Source organism: Triticum aestivum, chromosome 7D, assembly GCF_018294505.1.
Source record: "Triticum aestivum cultivar Chinese Spring chromosome 7D, IWGSC CS RefSeq v2.1, whole genome shotgun sequence".
In the NCBI taxonomy this organism is placed as follows: Eukaryota; Viridiplantae; Streptophyta; class Magnoliopsida; order Poales; family Poaceae; genus Triticum; species Triticum aestivum.
Genome location: NC_057814.1, coordinates 78,226,098 through 78,234,131, shown reverse-complemented (window position 1 = coordinate 78,234,131; position 8,034 = coordinate 78,226,098). Strand labels below are relative to the sequence as shown.

General features: G+C 42.4%; 1 pseudogene; it reads right to left on the bottom strand.

Moving 5' to 3' along the window:
• Positions 1–1,763: 1,763 nt before the first annotated feature.
• LOC123170838 (dirigent protein 5-like) lies at positions 1,764–2,688 on the bottom strand (annotated as a pseudogene).
• Positions 2,689–8,034: the final 5,346 nt, after the last annotated feature.

Below are 8,034 nucleotides of genomic sequence, written 5' to 3'. Positions count from 1 at the left end.
AACGAGGATCGGCGCAAAAACTGAAGGCGGGAGCGCCGTCTCAGCCTGGCCGAGATGGACGAGAAAGCCATGGCGCTGTGAAGGCAACACTTCCCGCAAGATATCATCAACGAGGAACAGTTCTTCGCCAAGAGGAGGGAGGAGAGGGAGGAGAGGAGGAAGGAGCGAGCCGCCTATCGTGAGGACAAGCGAACACGGAAGGCGGTCGCTAAATACAACATCGCGCTAGGAGATGCGTCATCCTAGGACTCCCGCGACGAGCGGTTCCTTGACGCCTACGCTCCAACGTCAAAGGAGGACATCACCGAGGCAGAGTCCGAGTTGGAGAATGATGAGTAGTAGTAGTTTTTCGTCTTTTTATATCGTAGAACTATATAAACTATCTATTGTAGGAGAAGACTATGAATTATGTACACATTTTGTATCGTAGAAGCAGGCTATGTGCCGAACTATCACTGTTCTCCACAAGAAAAAAATGAAATATAGCGCGCCTGTTGGAGCGGCTCGGGCGCGCTTTATTTTGCGGCGGCCGCTGGAACCAGAGCACCCGGCGCTGTATTATGACTTTTAGCGCGCCGCGCGTTGCGCGACTGTTGGAGATGCTCTAAGCAGCAGACGACGCGATTACGTTTCTGATCCTTGGGTCAAGTTCTCGTGACGGACCCGATCGACGGCTCGGCTCATCAGCGTAATGTGCATTTCAAAAGGACGAGCCCGAGCGCTGGCGTACATCACTGTTCATCCCCGTATACCGCCAGTCAATGTCAATTTCTTCCACCCGTATTTCCTGCCATGGACCCACTAACGCAAATCCCTGGAGTTGGACGTACGACCAAGATAACATGTTCAGATGCCGCCCATCTCAGTAACGCCGCTCTCCCTAAACACTCTTATATTTCTTTATGGAGGAAGTACAACCGTTGTAGCCCTGCCTTGTTCGAGTCAAGGTCGAGCCTAGGTCCTTGTGGTTAAGAGCCTCAATTCTATAACATGCATCAATTTTTCCCCTTGCAATACATCAATGCACAAATCTTTTGTGTATTTTTAAAAAGAGTACAAGACATGTATATGCATCTGTCGATGCTACCAAATAACATGGCTATCATTTTTATATGATTGCATTATGTCATGGCCACCTGGGTGATATCTTTATTGGCAATTATTCTAGACGTTGTGGAAAACAATGGGGCTCTTATGGTCCTTGAGGTAAACTTCTTTTGGGATAGACACTGTTAAGTGTATGAATAACGGTGGTCTAGTGTTCATTAATTTATTTTGCTTTAAGTTTTCATATATGCTTGTCTCATGATTAACACAAATAATATAATTATGTGGGTATAACACTTTCTCAAACAAACAAGCTCCACTATTCCACATCATAACCAACACATTACATAGACACCAACAAACAGATGGGTTGACACAGATTATGGACTGGATATCCACTGTGCGAGAAACCCACATGATATTTTGAATGAAAGATAGAAAGAGGGTATGCTAACGCATACTCTAATGACACAGGCAGACCACAACAATGATCCATCACACTACAAGCAAAATGCAAACACATTTCCCCGTCAAATTACTGACATTGGCGCTAGTCTTTCAACGGACGAAATGCACCTCAAGCCTGCAGCGAAAAGTGAAACCATGGCTAGTGTCATGTCAAGCATTTGTACATAAAGCTTCATTACTTGATATGCAACACCCTATAAACTAAATGCACAAAACATTCAACAAGCATTTGATTTAGTTAAATATGGCTAATGCATTTGCACTTGAATGTCCACAAATATCTTAATGTAATGCAGTTTCAGTAGGATAATATGTACGGTATAATCCATTTCCCTTCAACAGATAGAGCACAAGAATTTGAATATAAACTCATAATATTATACTTACGGCTTGTGTAATATCCCTTGTGAAGCGTACACGAATATTGAGTTCTTTAATACCATCTTCAAAAGTAGAGGCCAGATGATTTGTGAAACTTATTATACCCTGTGCCATAATGAATTGACCAGTTCCACCGACAATAGACCACTGCCCACTTTCCAAACCTGCGGTTATACCCATCACTTGAAGCGTGGACCCCGCAAACCTGTTTCATGTTCAAAATAGGAAGTTCCGTCATAGGGTCAGAAGTGCATGTAGAGTTTGACAAATGCACACTTATTAATATGTGTCTATACACTAGTAAGGTGTGTGAAATCTTTGGCTACAAATATAGTACAGGTAAGGACATAAATTTAATGTTGTAGGCAAAGAACTCATGAAATATACTTAGATATTGAAAAGTAGCGAAACATATTACCTTCCTTGCTGAAACTCTATGTTATGAGTCGTGTACCATCTGTTAGGCTTGGTTAAACCAGCCTGGACATACACACCTTGTACACGTGCAACAACCGTGTCTCTGGAATTTGTTGTCTCGGTAAGAGTCCAGTCATGAACTATCGTCGTCCCAAACCCAAAAGGAAAACTTGCTTGGAGTAAGGTTTCCTCATTGCGATTTGGGTTGTTTAGCCCGTCGACGAATTAGTGCAAGAACAAATGCAAGTTAACCTCGGTCATACAAGGGAACTGACATGTCTTAAGAGGTGCAACCTCGTCGATGGGGCTAGAAATAGCAAGGATTTGTGGTAGCACTATGAGTAGACAAACCAAGACACCGAATGGACTAGCCATGGAGATGATTGTGTGCAAGAAGTGGAAAAGAGAGAACTGAATGGGCTAGTTGAAGGGGGGGGGGGGAGTTGTATCTCGTTGTGTTTTGTGAGAAAATAAGAGGGTAGATGTATCCTATATATAGAATGCTTGGAGTGCTAGTGCCCACCTCTGGTGGGTTTCTCTTGGGCCTTTAATTAGTGTTGTTTTAGACTTTTTAACACCCTATGCAACTTAGACCTGTAATCCAACTAAGGATCTAACATGACTAGTTTTCCATGTCAGGATTAGGTATGGTTTTTTTATCCGCATAAGGATGTCTCACAAGCCAACTATCTAAATTCACTATAATTTCTAAATATTGGTAAGTTTATGGTTCTTATGGTTATATAAATGCTTATCTCATTGAAGAATGAACTAACAAGCAATAGTAAATTATACCATATATGTAGAACATAATAATTTGGAATATACATGGGCCACTTTAAGTATTTAGATATGTGCATCTAATAAATAGACAAATTCATATAGTGTATACTTAAACACAATGTATATACACCACCTTTGTACAACATACCGAAAAAATTGTAAAAGCTATAAATAAATGGGATTTCTATTTTCATGCCCCTCTTTGCTTATATCTAGGTGATTTATCCTTTTGATGCACTTAGCAACTTTCAATTGTAACAAAGAGGGAAACATATATTATAAAAGAAAAAATTATCCGAAAAATAAAAGCTAGTTGGCCAACGGACAATTACAGAAAGTGCAAGATTGCTCGGCATCAACTAATGCAAGCAATGGATATGGATTCATTTTGACTAGCATCTTAATACGGTATATTCGTCATTTTTAAGCTAATTTAAATGTGTCAAGTCAGATAGTTGGTGTACGTGAAGGAAATATGCCCTAGAGGCAATAACAAAGTTATTATTTATTTCCTTATATCATGATAAATGTTTATTATTCATGCTAGAATTGTATTAACCGGAAACATAATACATGTGTGAATACATAGACAAACATAGTGTCACTAGTATGCCTCTACTTGACTAGCTCGTTAATCAAAGATGGTTAAGTTTCCTAACCGTAGACATGGGTTGTCATTTGATTAACGGGATCACCTCATTTGGAGAATGACGTGATTGACTTGACCCATTCCGTTAGCTTAGCACCCGATCGTTTAGTATGTTGCTATTGCTTTCTTCATGACTTATACATGTTCCTATGACTATGAGATTATGCAGCTCCCGTTTACCGGAGGAACACTTTGTGTGCTACCAAACGTCACAACGTAAATGGGTGATTATAAAGGTGCTCTACAGGTGTCTCCAAAGGTACTTGTTGGGTTGGCGTATTTCGAGATTAGGATTTGTCACTCCAATTGTCGGAGAGGTATCTCTGGGCCCACTCGGTAATGCACATCACTATAAGCCTTGCAAGCATTGTGACTAATGAGTTAGTTGCGGGATGATGTGTTACGGAACGAGTAAAGAGACTTGCCGGTAACGAGATTGAACTAGGTATCGAGATACCGACGATCAAATCTCGGGCAAGTAACATACCGGTGACAAAGGGAACAACGTATGTTGTTATGCGGTCTGACCGATAAAGATCTTCGTAGAATATGTGGGAGCCAATATGGGCATCCAGGTCCCGCTATTGGTTATTGACCGGAGACGTGTCTCGGTCATGTCTACATAGTTCTCGAACCCGTAGGGTCCGCACGCTTAACGTTACGATGACAGTTTTATTGAGTTTTGATGTACCGAAGGAGTTCAGAGTCCCGGATGAGATCGGGGATATGACGAGGAGTCTCGAAATGGTCGAGACGTAAAGATCGATATATTGGACGACTATATTCGGACTTCAGAAAGGTTCCGAGTGATTCGGGTATTTTTCGGAGTACAGGAGAGTTACGGGAATACGTATTGGGCCTTATTGGGCCATACGGGAAAGAAGGAAAAGGGCTTCAAGGGTGGCCGCACCCCTCCCCTTGGTCTGGTCCGAATTGGACTAGGGAAAGGGGGGCGCCCCCTTCCTTCCTTCTCTTTTTCCCTTCCTCTTTTCCTATTCCTTATGGGAGGTGGAATCCTACTAGGACTAGGGAGTCCTAGTAGGACTCCACACTTGGTGCGCCCCCTCCTAGGGCCAGCTTCCTCCTCCCTTGCTCCTTTATATACGGGGGCAGGGGGCACCCCAGAGACACAACAATTGATCCTTGAGATCTCTTAGCCGTGTGCGGTGCCCCCCTCAACCATATTACACCTCGATAATACCGTTGCGGAGCTTAGGCGAAGCCCTGCGTCGGTGGAACATCATCATCGTCACCACGCCGTCGTGCTGACGAAACTCTCCCTCAACACTCGGCTGGATCAGAGTTCGAGGGACGTCATCGAGCTGAACGTGTGTAGAACTCGGAGGTGCCATACGTTCGGTACTTGATCGATCGGATCGTGAAGACGTACGACTACATCAACCGCGTTGTGATAACGCTTCCGCTGTCGGTCTACGAGGGTACATGAACAACACTCTCCCCTCTCGTTGCTATGCATCACCATGATCTTGCCTGTGCGTAGGAATTTTTTTGAAATTACTATGTTCCCCAACAGTGGCATCCGAGCCTGGTTTTATGCGTTGATGCTATGCACGAGTAGAACACAAATGAGTTGTGGGCGATATAAGTCATACTGCTTACCAGCATGTCATACTTTGGTTCAGCTGTATTGTGAGATGAAGCGGCCTGGACCGACATTACGCGTACGCTTACGCGAGACTGGTTTCACCGTTGCGAGCACTCGTTGCTTAAAGGTGACCGGCGGGTGTCTGTCTCTCTCACTTTAGTTGAACCGAGTGTGGCTACGCCCGGTCCTTGCGAAGGTTAAAACAACACCAACTTGACAAACTATCGTTGTGGTTTTGATGCGTAGGTAAGAACGGTTCTTGCTAAGCCCGTAGCAGCCACGTAAAACTTGCAACAACAAAGTAGAGGACGTCTAACTTGTTTTTGCAGGGCATGTTGTGATGTGATATGGTCAAGACATGATGTGATATAATTTGTTGTATGAGATGATCATGTTTTGTAACCGAGTTATCGGCAACTGCAGGAGCCATATGGTTGTCGCTTTATTGTATGAGATGCTATCACCATGTAATAGTTTTACTTTATCACTAAGCGGTAGCGATAGTCGTAAAAGCAATTATTTGGCGAGACGACAACGATGCTATGATGGAGATCAAGGTGTCGCGCCGGTGACGATGGTGATCATGACGGTGCTTCGGAGATGGAGATCACAAGCACGGTGCTTCGGAGATGGAGATCACAAGCACGGTGCTTCGGAGATGGAGATCACAAGCACAAGATGATGATGGCCATATCATATCACTTATATTGATTGCATGTGATGTTAATCCTTTATGCATCTTATCTTGCTTTGTTTGACGGTAGCATTATAAGATGATCCTTCACTAAATTATCAAAGTATAAGTGTTCTCCCTGAGTATGCACCGTTGCGAAAGTTCTTCGTGCTGAGACACCACGTGATGATCAGGTGTGATAGGCTCTACGTTCAAATACAACGAGTGCAAAACAGTTGCACACGCGGAATACTCAGGTTAAACTTGACGAGCCTAGCATATAACAGATATGGCCTCGGAACACGGAGACCGAAAGGTCGAGCGTGAATCATATAGTAGATATGATCAACATAGTGATGTTCACCATTGAAACTACTCCATCTCACGTGATGATCGGACATGGTTTAGTTGATTTGGATCACGTAATCACTTAGATGATGAGAGGGATGTCTATCTAAGTGGGAGTTCTTAAGTAATATGATTAATTGAACTTAAATTTATCATGAACTTAGTCCTGATAGTATTTTGCAAATTATGTTGTAGATCAATAGCTCGCGTTGTTGCTTCCCTGTTTATTTTTGATATGTTCCTAGAGAAAAATCATGTTGAAAGATGTTAGTAGCTAAGATGCGGATTGGATCCGTGATCTGAGGATTATCCTCATTGCTGCACAGAAAAATTATGCCTTGATGCACCGCTAGGTGACAGACCTATTGCAGGAGCAGATGCAGACGTTATGAACGTTTGGCTAGCTCAATATGATGACTACTTGATAGTTTAGTGCACCATGCTTAACGGCTTAGAATCGGGACTTCAAAGACGTTTTGAACGTCATGGACCATATGAGATGTTCCAGGAGTTGAAGTTAATATTTCAAGCAAATACCCGAGTTGAGAGATATGAAATCTCCAACAAGTTCTATAGCTAAAAGATGGAGGAGAATCGCTCAACTAGTGAGCATGTGCTCAGATTGTCTGGGTACTACAATCGCTTGAATCAAGTGGGAGTTTATCTTCCAGATAAAATAGTGATTGACAGAATTCTCTAGTCACCATCACCAAGTTAGTAGAACTTCGTGATGAACTATAGTATGCAAGGGATGACGAAAGTAATTCCCGAGCTCTTCGTGATGCTGAAATCGACGAAGGTAGAAATCAAGAAAAACATCAAGTGTTGATGGTTGACGAGACCACTTCAAGTGTTGATGGTTGACAAGACCACTAGTTTCAAGAAAATGGCAAAGGGAAGAAGGGGAACTTCAAAAGAACGGCAAGCAAGTTGCTACTCAAGTGAAGAAGCCAAAATCTGTACCTAAGCCTGAGACTAAGTGCTTCTACTTCAAAGGGACTGGTCACTGGAAGCGGAACTACCCCAAGTATTTGGTGGATAAGAAAGATGGCAAAGTGAACAAAGGTATATTGGATATACATGTTATTGATGTGTACTTACTAGTGTTTATAGCAACCCCTCAGTATTTGATACTGGTTCAGTTGCTAAAGAGTAGTAACTCAAAAACGGGAGTAGCAGAATAAACAGAGACTAGTAAAAGGCGAGGTGACGATGTGTGTTGGAAGTAGTTCCAAGATTGATATGATCATCATCGCACACTCCCTATACTTTCGGGATTAGTGTTGAAACTAAATAAGTGTTATTTGGTGTTTGCGTTGAGCATGAATATGATTTGATCATGTTTATTGTAATACGGTTATTCATTTAAGTTAGAGAACAATTGTTGTTCTGTTTACATGAATAAAAACCTTTTATGGTCACACACACCAATGAAAATGGTTTGTTGGATCTCGATCGTAGTGATACACATATTCATAATATTGAAGCCAAAAGATGCAAAGTTAATAATGATAGTGCAACTTATTTGTGGCACTGCCGTTTGGGTCATATCGGTGTAAAGCGCATGAAGAAACTCCATACTGATGGAATTTTGGAATCACTTGATTTTGAATCACTTGGTACTTGCGAACCGTGCCTTATGGGCAAGATGACCAAAACACC